This window comes from Taudactylus pleione, unplaced genomic scaffold, assembly GCF_031769625.1.
Source record: "Taudactylus pleione unplaced genomic scaffold, aTauple2 ptg000399l, whole genome shotgun sequence".
Lineage (NCBI taxonomy): Eukaryota > Metazoa > Chordata > Amphibia > Anura > Myobatrachidae > Taudactylus > Taudactylus pleione.
Genome location: NW_028284801.1, coordinates 5,364,349 through 5,378,413, shown reverse-complemented (window position 1 = coordinate 5,378,413; position 14,065 = coordinate 5,364,349).

Below are 14,065 nucleotides of genomic sequence, written 5' to 3'. Positions count from 1 at the left end.
AGTAATTCATTATTAATTATATCTAATACTGTATTCAAAATATCTGCTCCCAGGCCTCTGGTCGCAGGGAGTGTTCAATAGATTATTTGTAGCACCAGAAGCCATCTTCCATGCTGCTCTCTCTGTCCAGGAGCACATTGTGCATAATGTTTGCCTGCACAGTGGGCCTGATTCAGAGATGGGCACAATGCCAATATTCACACAGATTGAGCTATTGTTTTCCATTGCGCATGCGTGTAAACCACACTGCGCACGCCAAGCTCCAACTACCGACACATCTCTCCCTCCCATTTGTCTCCAAACTCCTTGAGTGTGTTAAATACATAGGGGAGGGGCCCTACATTGCACACCCTAAGCACAATGTGAGGTGCTACCTGCTGAGACTTGTAGTGCTGCAAGCATAAAGAGACAAATGCAAGTGCACACTCTAACCATGATGAACCTAATAATATAACTGCTAGATAGCATCAAAGAGGTTCTTTTCATAATAATGGCCATAATTATGGGCCTGCCCACCGCATCCAAGTGATCTCTATCAGGCAGGTCCCTAACACTCCTATGGAACAAATATAGGGCACGGGATCCCCGAGGCCAACCCAGCAGAACCGTCCCATGGCATCACACTAGTGTGAGATTTAAAGTGAGGGTTAAAGAATAATAAAGAAAGCCTATGTGTTAAGTCCTACATAAGTAGGAGGTTATAATAAAAAGTGTATAAAGTGCTACATATATAAAAAACAAACTAAAGAAGTGAAAAAGTGTACATTATGATGCCATGAAGTAGTCCAGCCACACCAGCCCAGAGAGCCCCGCAGTCCAATACCAGTCCCAAAGTTGGCACAGCATATATATAATAGGTCTTACCCTCAGTGTGCCTCATTAGATGTGTGGTCTTGGAGTGCAAGGACTCCTTGCTATTTAAAAACACCCAGGAACAGGTGGGAGGGGTGCTAATGAAGGTGGAAGTAGTCTTGTCCTTCCAGTGTAAATACATACACACAGTACAAAATACATAGGGGGTGGGGCCCTAGATTGCACACTCTAAGCACAATGGGTCTCATTCAGACCCGGTCGCAAGCGCCGATGCGCTCGCAACCAGGTTGATGGTTAGCCCTGCACATGCGCAGTAGCTGCACTGCGCGTGTGCAAGCCCCAGAGTGAGAGAGAAACTCTCTCACTCTGGAGCTCTCTACAAAAGGGGCTGCTGTTGATTGGTTTCCAAAATAGAGGCTTAAGGAACGCCTACCATTTTGTGGGCGGCCGCACTGACATCTGATCGAGCAGGAAGCTCCCTGGGGCTTGCGGTTGCCCAGACCCAACCTTAGGGTCTCGTCGCAAGGCCCGATGGTCGAGATAGTGTTCACCATTGCGACCATCAACCTGGTCGGTCGCTAAGCTGTGGGTGGTAACCCACAGCTTAGCTAGCGACCAGGAGGCCGCACTAAAAAAAAAGGAAGTGTCCGCCCTAATTCAGAATGAGCACACGCTTCTTGCAAGCGCCTCTGAATGAGGGCCAATGTGAGGTGCTACCTGCTGAGACTTGTAGTGCTGCAAGCATAAAGAGACAAATGCCAGTGCACACTCTAACCATGCTGAACCTAACAATATAACTGCTAAATAGCATCAAAGAGGTTATTTGCATAATAATGGCCATAATTATGGGCCTGCCCACCTATGGACAAATATAGGGCACGGGACCCCTGAGGCCAACCCTGCAGAACCGCCCCATGGCATCACACTAGTGAGAGATTTAAAGTGAAGGATAATGTTGGGAGGCATAACGTTTGCCTGCACAGTGGGACTGATTCAGAGATGGGCACAATGCCAATATTCACACAGATTGAGCTATTGTTTTCCATTGCACATGCGTGTAAGCCACACTGCGCATGCCACGCTCCAACTACCGACACATCTCTCCCTCCCATTTGTCTCCAAACTGCCCTACCACCTTTCTTTCCTCCCACTCCCTGCTTGACCCATTTCACTCAGGCTTCCCTTCTCTCCACTCCACAGAAACTGCCCCTACAAAGGTCAGCAATGACCTCCTTGCTGCCAAATCTAAGGGACACTACTCTCTGCTCATTCTTCTTGACCTCTCTGCCGCTTTTGACACTATAGACCACCCTCTCCTCATGCAGATCCTTCACTCCCTAGGTCTACGTGATACTGTCCTCACCTGGTTGACCCCCTACCTCTCTGACCATTCCTTCTCTGTCTACTCTCATGTCTCCTCTTCCCCCCCATTTTCATTACTGGTAGGTATTCCTCAAGATTCTGTTCTTGGACCTCTCCTATTCTCCCTCTATACATCTTCTTTAGGTGAACTCATCAGCTCTTTTAGCCTACAATATTACATCTATGCTGATGATACTCGGATCTACCTTTCCTCCCTTTACCTCTCCCCCTCTCTCCTCACTCGTATCTCCAAATGCCTCTCTGCTATCTCCTCCTAGTTGTCCCAGCGCTTTCTTAAACTTAACATGCCTAAAACTGAGCTGATCATCTTCCCACCCTCCCACATAACCTCACTGCCCACAATGCCATTATCTATTAACAGCACAACTATCTCCTCTAGCCCACAAGTACGCTGTCTTGGAGTTATCCTTGACACTAAGGATTCTGCCTTTGAACCTCTATATACCCCTGCCTATACCTTCTAATATCCTGCCTATAAACTTCTAAGGATGACGCTAATTTGCGTACGCAGTCATACAGTAAATAAAGACTTCAGACCTAGAACCTGTGGTTTCAAAGCGCAAGTAAAAGTACAGCAGTTACACGCTATGATCCTCATATAATCTTAGTGCAAAGAGATTATACAGACCCAAGTACAATTATACATACGCAGCGCTCTCTGGTCCATCGGCAAGAAACCCTCGTCAATCAGCATTCAGCACGAAGACTAGGAACCCAGGGTCAGAGCACACATATTTATACCCCACAGAAATAAACAACACAATAGAGAAGTTTGTTGCTAATACCATTGGTCCTAAAGGAGAAGGCTTATGTTACAAGGCATTTAACAGATTGGTTCAAATAGACACGATCCAGCCTCTAACAACTGGTGGTCTCTGGTTTCCCGCCCCATGCAAATCCTAACAGTTGTTCATATAATGTACATTTTGTTGCTTGAAGTCTCTGCGGTCCATAAGTTGAGAATGCATGTTGCGATCTCTCCATCGATATTACCGGAATACTGTTGAGATAGTACGCATCAGTACAATACCAAACATGGCTTACTTATAACGTATAAAACCTTAGTTATGAAATAATCTTTATTTCCTAACAATTATAATAAATGTGCATACTTGAATCTTATACCTTAAAGCTTATGGAACCTTGTATGTGAATATGTAATGTGTGAGTATGTGGGGTTTGATGGACAGACGCTAGTTAACTTGGGGCAGATGCGTGTGCGTGAAGCTAATATTCAGCGTTTTCATACAGGGTCTTACGCATTCGCTAATATGCGACTAGTTAACAGTGCAATTGTGCGTATTAATGTGTGTATGAGAACACCTAGCAGTGTGGAATGCTGAGCATTATAGTTCCATGACTTGCTCATGCCCCAGCAGCCCCCACCCTTTTCAGGCTCCAAAATACTGGTCTTTGTTCTCCCAGGGCCTGTGTAGATGCAAATTAGCACAGCTACAATACCCAAACCTCAGATAACACTCTTGGCTTTGAAGGTATTTTATTGTAGGAAGCCTGCTTGTCACGGCTTGGCGTGCACTTGGACCCGGAGTGGAGTCAGATGATGAATGAGGATTTGTTTGCTGGTACTTGAAAGCAGCCGGCCTTAGGGGAGTATGACTCATGAAGGAGTGGTACATGATGGGATCAGAACTAGACTGCGAGACACTGGCGGAACTCAGAGACCCGGGGTAGGCTGGGTAATAGCAGGTAGTCGGGGTCAGGAGACAGGTAGTAACAGGAGCAAACTGCACCAAGGCTGAGAGGTGACTCTGCAGAAACACACTGGTAATGGCACTTTAAATGAGCAAGGGAGCACAGAGAACTAGCTCACAGCATACGCTGTGATAGACATTGCACTGGCAACTAAAGAGCCTCTTGACAGCCCTTTAGTACCCTCAGGTAGTGCAGGATTGGTTGCTAGCCTCCCCAGCCCAGACTGAACCTGATTGGCCAGAAACAACATGTGACCCAAATCCAAGATGGCCACGCCCAGTGGTCACCGCGCGGAAGCGCTGCTGGTCTCAGCCCCTCTCACCTGCCTCCAGATGGAAGCCCTTGGTCTGCGGAGACTCACAGCACCCAGCGCTGTTCTCCAGGAACCTGCACCTCTGCTGGAAATGCCATGCCACAGCACCCAGAGCGGTAAGCACCGCGATCTCGGCAACCTGTCACCCCTGGTCATGACAGTACCCCCTCCTTTAGGGGTGGCCTCTGGACACTTCTTGGGTTTACCAGGATTCTCAGAGTGAAACTTAAGCACTAGGCGAGGAGCATAGACATCCTCAGCTTTCACCCAACAATGTTCTTCGGGACCGTAACCTTTCCAATCCAGTAGATAATGAAGCTGACCATAACGAAAATGAGAGTCCAGGACTTGTTTGATCTCGAACTCTACACCCCTCTCAGTCATAACTTTGGGGGAGCATGGCAGAGTCTTGCGAAAGCGATTCAGGATGAGATGTTTCAGCAGGGAAATATGAAAAGAATTTGGTATTTTGAGGTAGGACGGAAGTTTTACTTTATAGGCTACTGGATTGATCACTTGAATGATGGGAAATGGACCGATGAAACTAGGAGCAAATTTCATGGACGGCACTTTAAGGTGAAGATTACGAGTGGATAGCCATACTAAGTCACCCGTTTTTAGGTTGGGCCCCGCTCTCCTTTTTTTGTCCGCTGTTAATTTATATCGAAGAGAGGCTTTTCATAAGGAGGAATGGACCTGAGTCCAAATCTGAGAGAATTTCTGTAGTGTGGAGGTTACTGCTGGTACATCGAATTCTTGAAACTCTGGTACTCTGGGATACAGTCCAAAAACTACAAAGAATGGGGTTTGCCCCGTGGATGAATGATAGGAGCTGTTATGGGCAAATTCGGCCCAGGGTAAGGTGTCCGCCCAGTTGTCTTGTGATGAAGACATGTGAATTCGTAGAAAAGTCTCAAGGTCTTGATTGACCCTCTCTGTAGACCCATTAGACTGAGGATGGTAAGCTGTTGAAAAATTCAGTTTGATTTGAAAGATAGAACATAAAGCTCTCCAAAATCTTGCTATGAACTGTACCCCTCTATCAGAAACAATCTCAGTTGGAAGTCCATGGAAACGGAAGATGTTGTCGAGGAATAACTGAGCCTACTCTGGAGCAGACGGCAACTTCTTGAGGAGAACGAAATGAACCATTTTTGAGAAACTATCCACTGCAACCCAGATGGTGGTAAACCCATTAGAAACAGGTAGATCCGTTACAAAGTCCATGGAAAGGTGTGTCCAAGGATGGGTTGGTACTGACAGAGGTAGGAGTGTGCCGGCAGGAGTCTGTCTGGATGTTTTATGTTGAGCACACTGTGGACAGGAGGCGATAAAAGCTTCAATTTCTGACTTCATAGCAGGCCACCAGTATGATTGTTGTAGGAATTCCAAGGTCTTGCGTATTCCCGGGTGTCCGGCAAAATGAGAGGTATGAGCCCACTTCAAACGCTGCTTGCGCATGTCTGAGGCCACAAAGGTCTTCCCGGGAGGGGGTTGAATGTGAGTGGTAGCGAATACTCTGGAGTCTAGAACTGGAGTTTCCTTATGACCTTCGGAAGATGTATCGGAGGAGAGTGAATGAGAGAGAGCATCTGCTTTTTGATTTAGTGAGCCTGGGCGAAAAGTTAAAGTAAAATTGAAATGAGAAAAGAATATTGACCATTGAGCCAGGCGGGAACTGAGGCACTGAATATTCTTTAGGTATAGAAGATTCAGATGATCTGTATAGACCAGTGTTGGCTAACCTTGACACTCCAGCTGTTGTGGAACTATATATCCCAGCATGCCCTGCCACAGTTTTAGCATGCCCTAATAGCAAAACTGTAGCAGTGCATGCTGGGTTATGTAGTTCCATAACAGCTGGAGTGTCAAGGTTAGCCAACACTGGTATAGACGGTGATGGGATACATCGCGCCCTCGAGAAGATAATGCCACTCTTCAAAAGCTAGTTTCACAGCCAATAATTCCTGCTCTCCAATGGGATAATTCTTTTCTGCTTGGGAAAATTTCTTTGAGAAGAAGCCACAGGGATGAAACTTGCTATCCTCGAGTTTCTGGGATAGTACTGCCCCTACTGCTTCAGAAGAGGCATCTACCTCAAGAAAGAATGGGTAGTTAATGTTGGGTTGTCTCAGCACAGGCGCGGAAATGAAGGCTTGCTTTAAGAGTTGAAAGGCAGTTTCAGCCTCTGGAGGCCATCGGGATGGATTTGCCCCTTTACAAGTTAGGGCGGAAATGGGTGCCATGAGAGTGGAGAATCCTTTGATAAACCTTCAATAATAATTTGCGAAGCCCAAAAATCTTTGTACTGCCTTCAAAGAATTCGGACGAGACCAGTCCAATATTGCCTGCACTTTTTGGGGATCCATTTCAAGGCCGGCACCTGAAACGATGTAACCTAGAAAGGGAACTGAGGGAACTTCAAAAACGCATTTTTCAGCTTTGCAGTACAGATGGTTCTTTCGTAGGCGAGTTAACACTTCCTTGACTTGGGATCGATGTCTGTCAATGTTGGAGGAGAATATCAGAATATCGTCGAGGTATACTACCACAGAGATATATAGTAAGTCCCGAAAGATCTCATTCACAAAGTTCTGGAACACAGCAGGAGCATTACAGAGACCAAAAGGCATTACCAGGTATTCAAAATGCCCGTCTAGAGTATTGAAAGCCGTTTTCCACTCATCCCCGGCTCGTATCCTAATGAGATTGTAGGCCCCTCTTAAATCCAGCTTGGTAAAAATAGTAGCGCCTTTTACTCGATCAAAAAGTTCGGTAATGAGGGGTATCTGGTAGCGATTTTTGCTAGTTATATCGTTTAAGCCCCTGTAATCGATGCAAGGACGCAGGCCTCCATCCTTCTTAGACACAAAAAAGAATCCTGCCCCTGCCGGTGAGGAGGATGGTCGAATGAACCCCTTTTGCAGGTTCTCCTGGATATATGCTGACATGGCCTTAGTCTAGGGTAGGGAGAGTGGGTAAGTACGACCTCGCGGAGGAGTTTTGCCAGGAATAAACTCAATGGGACAGTCCCACTCCCGGTGAGGAGGCAGAATATCAGCTCCAGTTTTACAGAAGACATCAGAGAAGGAGCGATACTGGTAGGGAATTGGAGTAGTTGTTTCAATGTAACTACCTTTGACGGGTTTGATTTGAGGAAGGCAGGATACTTGACAAGTTTTTCCCCATGACAAGATCTGCATGGTGCCCCAATCAATATTGGGGGAGTGCTTGTGTAACCAGGGGTATCCAAGGATGACTTCATGGGTATTACTAGGAATCGGATAGTTTCAGTGTGGAGAGCTCCGACACAAACTGGCACTGGAAGTGTACATTGAGAGACGATTCCATTGGTAATCTGGGTGCCATCTACTGCAGATAGAGTGATGGTGTGGTCGAGAGAGGAGACAGGAAGCCGAAACCTCTGGACAAGTTCAGCGGTGATAAAATTTTCAGCGGCCCCTGAATCGAGGAGAGAAAGAACAGTTTTAGAACCAGCGGAGATCTCAAAAGTAATGAAGAGTGTAGATTCATTTTTTGACGGAGACATCACTCCTAACCTGGTGTCTCCGGCACAGATTAGGATCGGTCTCCCCACAGTACATGCATAGATTTTCTCGTCGGCGCCTTTGCCGTTCTTCTACCGTGAGGCGAGCCCGGTTAATCTGCATGGGTTTATCACCCGCAGGTTCAGACGGAGGAAGGGTTGGAGTAATGGTCGGCCGGAACCTAAAGCGATCTCCCCTAGTTTTCTCGCTCTGCCGTTCTCTGAACCGCAAATCCACTTTATTGCAAAGAGAGATAAGCTCGTTGAGGGTAGCCGGCAGATCTCGAGAGGTGAGGTCATCTTTTATACGATCTGTCAATCCATTCCATAAGGTGGAAGTCAGGGCTTCTTCATTCCACTTTAGTTCCGAAGCCAGCGTTTGAAATTGAATGATATATTGACTGACTGGTCGGTTCCCTTGGCGAAGCCGCAGGATCTCCGCTGCCGCAGAGGTTGTTCTGCCGGGCTCGTCGAAAATCCTTCGGAAGGACGTGAGGAATTCAGAGTAGTTGTCTAGTAACGGGTCGGACCTCTCCCAGAGAGACAAAACCCAGTCCAGGGCAGAACCTGTCAGTAGAGACACTATATATGCCACTTTGGATTTTGGAGATGGAAAGTTCGCAGGCTGTAGTGTGAAGTGGACGATACACTGGTTGAGAAACCCTCGGCACAACTTGGGGTTCCCGTCAAACTTATTGGGAGTCGGAAGGTGCAAATGAGATTGCAGATGCAGGTGGAACAGGGACAGTTGGAGTTGCTGGCTGGTTGGTGGCGGCAGGCATATTAACGGTAACCAGGGAAGCTTGCAGCGTATCCTGATGAAGAGACATTTCCTGCAGGAACTGAGCCATTTGATGCTGAGACGCCTCTAGTCCCTCTAGGCGACTGGCGATACCCTGGAGCAAGTCAGCCCACAGGTCCTGTCCACTGGCCGAATCCACTAGGCCAGTGCAAACTGCCACGGCTTGGCGTGCACTTGGACACGGAGTGGAGTCGGATGATGAATGAGGATTCGTTTGCTGGTACTTGAAAGCAGCCGGCCTTAGGGGAGTGACTCATGAAGGAGTGGTACATGACGGGATCAGAACTAGACTGCGAGACACTGGCGGAACTCAGAGACCCGGGGTAGGCTGGGTAATAGCAGGTAGTCGGGGTCAGGAGACAGGTAGTAACAGGAGCAAACTGCACCAAGGCTGAGAGGTGACTCTGCAGAAACACACTGGTAATGGCACTTTAAATGAGCAAGGGAGCACAGAGAACTAGATCACAGCATACGCTGTGATAGACATTGCACTGGCAACTAAAGAGCCTCTTGATAGCCCTTTAGTACCCTCAGGTAGTGCAGAATTGGTTGCTAGCCTCCCCAGCCCAGACTGAACCTGATTGGCCAGAAACAACATGTGACCCAAATCCAAGATGGCCACGCCCAGTGGTCACCGCGCGGAAGCGCTGCCGGTCTCAGCCCCTCTCACCTGCCTCCAGATGGAAGCCCTTGGTCTGCGGAGACTCACAGCACCCAGCGCTGTTCTCCAGGAACCTGCACCTCTGCTGGAAACGCCATGCCACAGCACCCGGAGTGGTAAGAGCCACGATCTCGGCAGCCTGTCACCCCTGGTCGTGACACTGCTAATGTAAGGTGCTACAAATGATCCTCTTGCTGTATTCAAGCAGGGCCACCTGGAGAGAGAGCAGACGTTATGTCCATGAAGCTTGTCTTCACAGGCTAGTTGTCACGTGGCCATTTGCTCTGTTTAGCTAATGCAATCCAATTTTGACATACTGTACAGCCATTTCTGAAATATATCCTTTAGGGGAATTATATTAATACACACACTTTATCCAGAGCACTCAAACTTCGTAAAGTCATGAAATGGGCTTTTGATGAATTGCCGTAACTTATGGCGATGGTCACAGATGCAATTGCATGATGCTAATAGTAATATCGCCACATGCACTAAAGTGTGAGTTTATCTAAAATGGCGCTTAGGCGGCCATTCGCAAAATGGCGTCTTGCGATCTCATTTCCAAGACGGCGTCTTGCGTCCAGTCGCAAGATGGCGTCGCTGCGATCCAATTTTAAACTGATCTTGTCTCAGTCAATAATCCAGCTTCGACAGTCCAACCTTTGATAGCGAACATGCTATCACAATATAATTAAGCTTACATTTATATACTATTTAGTGTTATTATGGGATGGCACAAGGTGGTTCTTAATCCATCAATAATGTGTCTCTGAGTGGGGACATAAAACTACTATTATACGCACACCGCGGATCTTGGAAGATCATGTGAAAGGTATGGGGATACACCAGTCCTATAAAGGCAGTCTTGAAGGGGAAATTTGAGACTTTACATTATCTGAGGTGTTTTAAAATAACATTTCAATAATACATTCTATGCATGTCTAAATATAATACATTAAATGATGGTATTTCCTAGTTCAGGGTTGTAATGCAGTTCTGTATTTACCTCAGTATTCATACTGACCACCACCATAATTTCGTTCTTTCGTTTTACTCTATTTTTACATTTTCCACACTTCAACACAATAGGAACACACCTGACACATATGCCAATTATTAAGATGACAATCAGTATAAGGATTAAGAATTTGCCGATGCTGGCGATCACTTCCTGGACCCATTCCACTAGACCTGAGAACCATTTCACTGGGTTCAGCCATGAAACCCATCCTTCTATCTTCTCCCCTACTTCAGCCACTGAAGCTTTATGGTTCTTACGAAATTCCCATTTTAGCTGCAGAATTTCATCCATCTTCCGGTCTATCACTTCCTTAGGGTCGCTGGTATCATTGGTGACATAGGTGCAACATTTTACTCCAAATTGGGTGGCCAACGTTACGCAATACCCTCCAGTAACAGCAGTTAAATAATTTAACACTAGCCTGTGTTGCACCAGTTCTTTCTTGTACGCTTGCAATTCTCTCCCTGTATACCTGAATGTGTCATCGTACATCTCTGTGATATTATCTATCAGTTTAGCAAGTTCCTGAATATATCTAAAATTTAATGTACCCCGAGCGATCCTGTTGGGATCCAATGCAACTAAAACTTGAAAGCCAGTTGTCTCACCAATTAACTGAGTGGCTTTATGCACATCACCAGGTATCATATTTCGTTTGCCTCTGTGTTCACATTGCATGTGAAGATATGGTGATGGTGTGTTTTTATAAATACCAAGCATTTCACCATGTGTAAGGGTCATCATTTCTGGAAGTAGTCTTCCCAAATAACATAACAATTACGGTACTAAGATTGGTCAGACACTCCCCTGATTTGGCATAGCACTCCTCCTCCTGACTCCACTCCATCAGCACTGCCATCAACTCCCATCTCCTCTATCAGTCCTCCATCACAGAAACTGGGTATCCCCAAACAAACCAAGATGACGGAAACTCTGGAAAAAGAATACAAAAATGAACACAGCAGAACAATGGTTAACCTCCCTATAGTGAGTGGAATGGACCCACGTATCTTCCCCGGCCACCCTTTGAGGATGTGGTACTTTGTCAACAATAGTCAGATACGGACCTTTCCACCAATCAGTCAAACAACCTGAGCTAAAAAAATTTGGATCATAACAAATTCCCCAGGTTTGACAGCATGACAGTTTGCATTAGACATGTTAGTTAATAACACTTTCAATTTCTGTTATTCTCATTCATCTTCGTATCTCAAAGGGGGGACAGATAAAAGAAATGACAGTCTGGAACGATCTTGGTTTTATTACCCATCACCTTACACATGTTCTGCGAAATGTCACCTGTAAAATGAGTCCCCCTATCACTTTGAATAATTCTAGGGCTATAGGAGCTCATTCAGAGTCGGTCGTGAGCGCTGAGCACTCATGAACGACTCGATGTTGCCCCACAGCGCATGCGCATGACGGAGCCGGCTCCATTGTGCGCATGCACGAGACCCGGCTAACGATGGGTGATCCGTCGTTAGGGGTCTCATCATAGACGGGGCGAGCTGTCGATGTTGAGTGACAGCTCGCCCCGTTTTCTGGGTGGGCCGGGGGCGTGCCTGGCCAAACGGAGGCATTCCAGTATGACATCAGTGATGTCAATGGGGAGCTTCCTGCTCGATCAGAGCAGGAAGCTCCCTGGGGCTTAAGGTTGATGAGACCCTACCTTAGGGACTCGTTGTAAGCCCCGATGGTCGCGATGGTCTTGACCATCGCGACCATCACCCTTGTCGGTCGTTAGAGCTGTGGGTGTTAACCCACAGTCTAATGACCGTCATGGAGGCAGCCGTTCAGGATGCAAATGGCCGCCCTGTTTCAGAACGACCGCTTGCATCCTACAACCGCCTCTGAATGAGGCCCATAATATCTGCATACAGGTTCCTGCAATTAAATCTTGTTATTATTAGCTACTGCTCTAAATAATGCCTGGGCCCCTGGGTTGGATAGTATTCTGAGTATTTGACCTTAGCCTGGCATGGCTGCCTTTTATCCTTAGCAACCTTGTGTCCTGTGTGTGAGAGAGGAAGCACAACAGTTAAATATCATTTAAACATAACCTAAATACAACAATAAATCGTCCACATTTTACATTAGAACAGATCCATTGGCAGGTTGAAAAGATTGTAAACAGTCATATAAGGCCTGGGAGAAGATAGTGGGGTTGCCTATGAACCCATGGGAATCCCGTGTTCATGTGTGGTGTTCTTCACTTTGCAGTACTTACTTATGTGTCCCACTTGGTGACAGTTAAAACATCTTTTTGAATGGGGTGGATGAAAGGATTGTTGTGGGAGTTGAGCAAGAGGAAAAGATGGTGGGTATGGGTAGGAATATGGAGGATAAGGGTATGGTGGGAGGTATGAAGTTTGTGGGTAGCATGGGACCTGTGGTTGTGTATGATATGTGGGGTAAGGATGTGTTTGCTGTGGTGTGGGATTGGTGAGGACGTGTAACTGTTCAGGTGCAAGTGTGTGTATAGGTGCAGGTGTGTCTACTGGCTGTGATGTTACAGTCATTCCTTCCAGAGCTTGGATACTGACAGCCATTAGTTTTTCGCTCTGGGTCTCTCTCTTCTTTGAGATGTTCTTATCATGTTCTATGGCAGATTCTATGAGTGTATCTATTGTGACTCCCCTCAGCCAGGTTGTGAGGTCTGAACCCGAGTCTTTATTATCTTGGTTTACTTGGTCTGTTAAGGGAACGTCACCATCCAATATACAATCCGTGACAAATTTTGTCACGTCGGTATTGCGTGGTAGACAGGCCCTTAACACCACACGCCAATCTTTATTAGTTGGCTCATGAGAACTACCCAAATGCCTCAAAAATCTCTGACATTTGGCTAGTTCCTTTTTGGGATCGGGGAAATCATTTATGATGGAATTTAGTTCTGCTCTTGTCCAAGGACAATGCATTGCCACTTCCCTCGTGGGCACTACACCGTTCGCATCTGCATTTCCATTCGGAACAGTTATTGTCCGAATGGGATGCAGACCGGTAGCGCCGCTACCTTTGACCTTGTTACCTGGCTGGGGGTTTAATCTGTTGCTCCTACGTATGGTATTAACAACTTCCTCTATGGGTGCAGAGGGTGTTAGCACTTCCCTTACTGTTACTGATGGAGATGACGGCACCACTCGTGATTGTTGTGATGCAGCATCTATCATCTGTACAGCAAGGGAAATGGCAGACATTACAATAGGCTCATCATCCACATCATGAACATTTTCTTTATAGTTGCTTAAGAGAGGGTACTAATTGCTTGTTACATTTAATGGGTATTTTTGATAACTGTACTTGCACCTCCATCCACATAAGGTGGGGGTGGTGCGCGTGAACTGCTGGCAATACCTTCCACAACACTACCTTGCTACACGTGCGCGCCATTTTGCGGCTCGCACGCATTGCAATTCAGCGTCGTGGATGTATGCTCTGGCAATGCGCTCGCAACACTAGTTTGCGTTGCTTGCGCATTTTTAAGCCATGCATCCCCTTCATGCTGCCACAACTTTAAACATTCATAATATTTGACCTTTTTCTCTCTGGAGCGCATCAGACTAATGTGATCCTGGACATTATCTAATACATCTTTATCAAAACTATCAATTCTGGGAAATGGTCTAACACTCTTCATCATCATTTTAAACCATACATCACAATACCTTATTGCATAAGTACCGTACTTAGTATGCATTATACAACAGGCCGATCCAAATGGCGCTTCCATTAGCAGCACATAATTGTCTAACATCTCTATCGTTTGTATGGCCCCCATTCTGAGACAACTCCTATGTTTTTCAATAAAGATT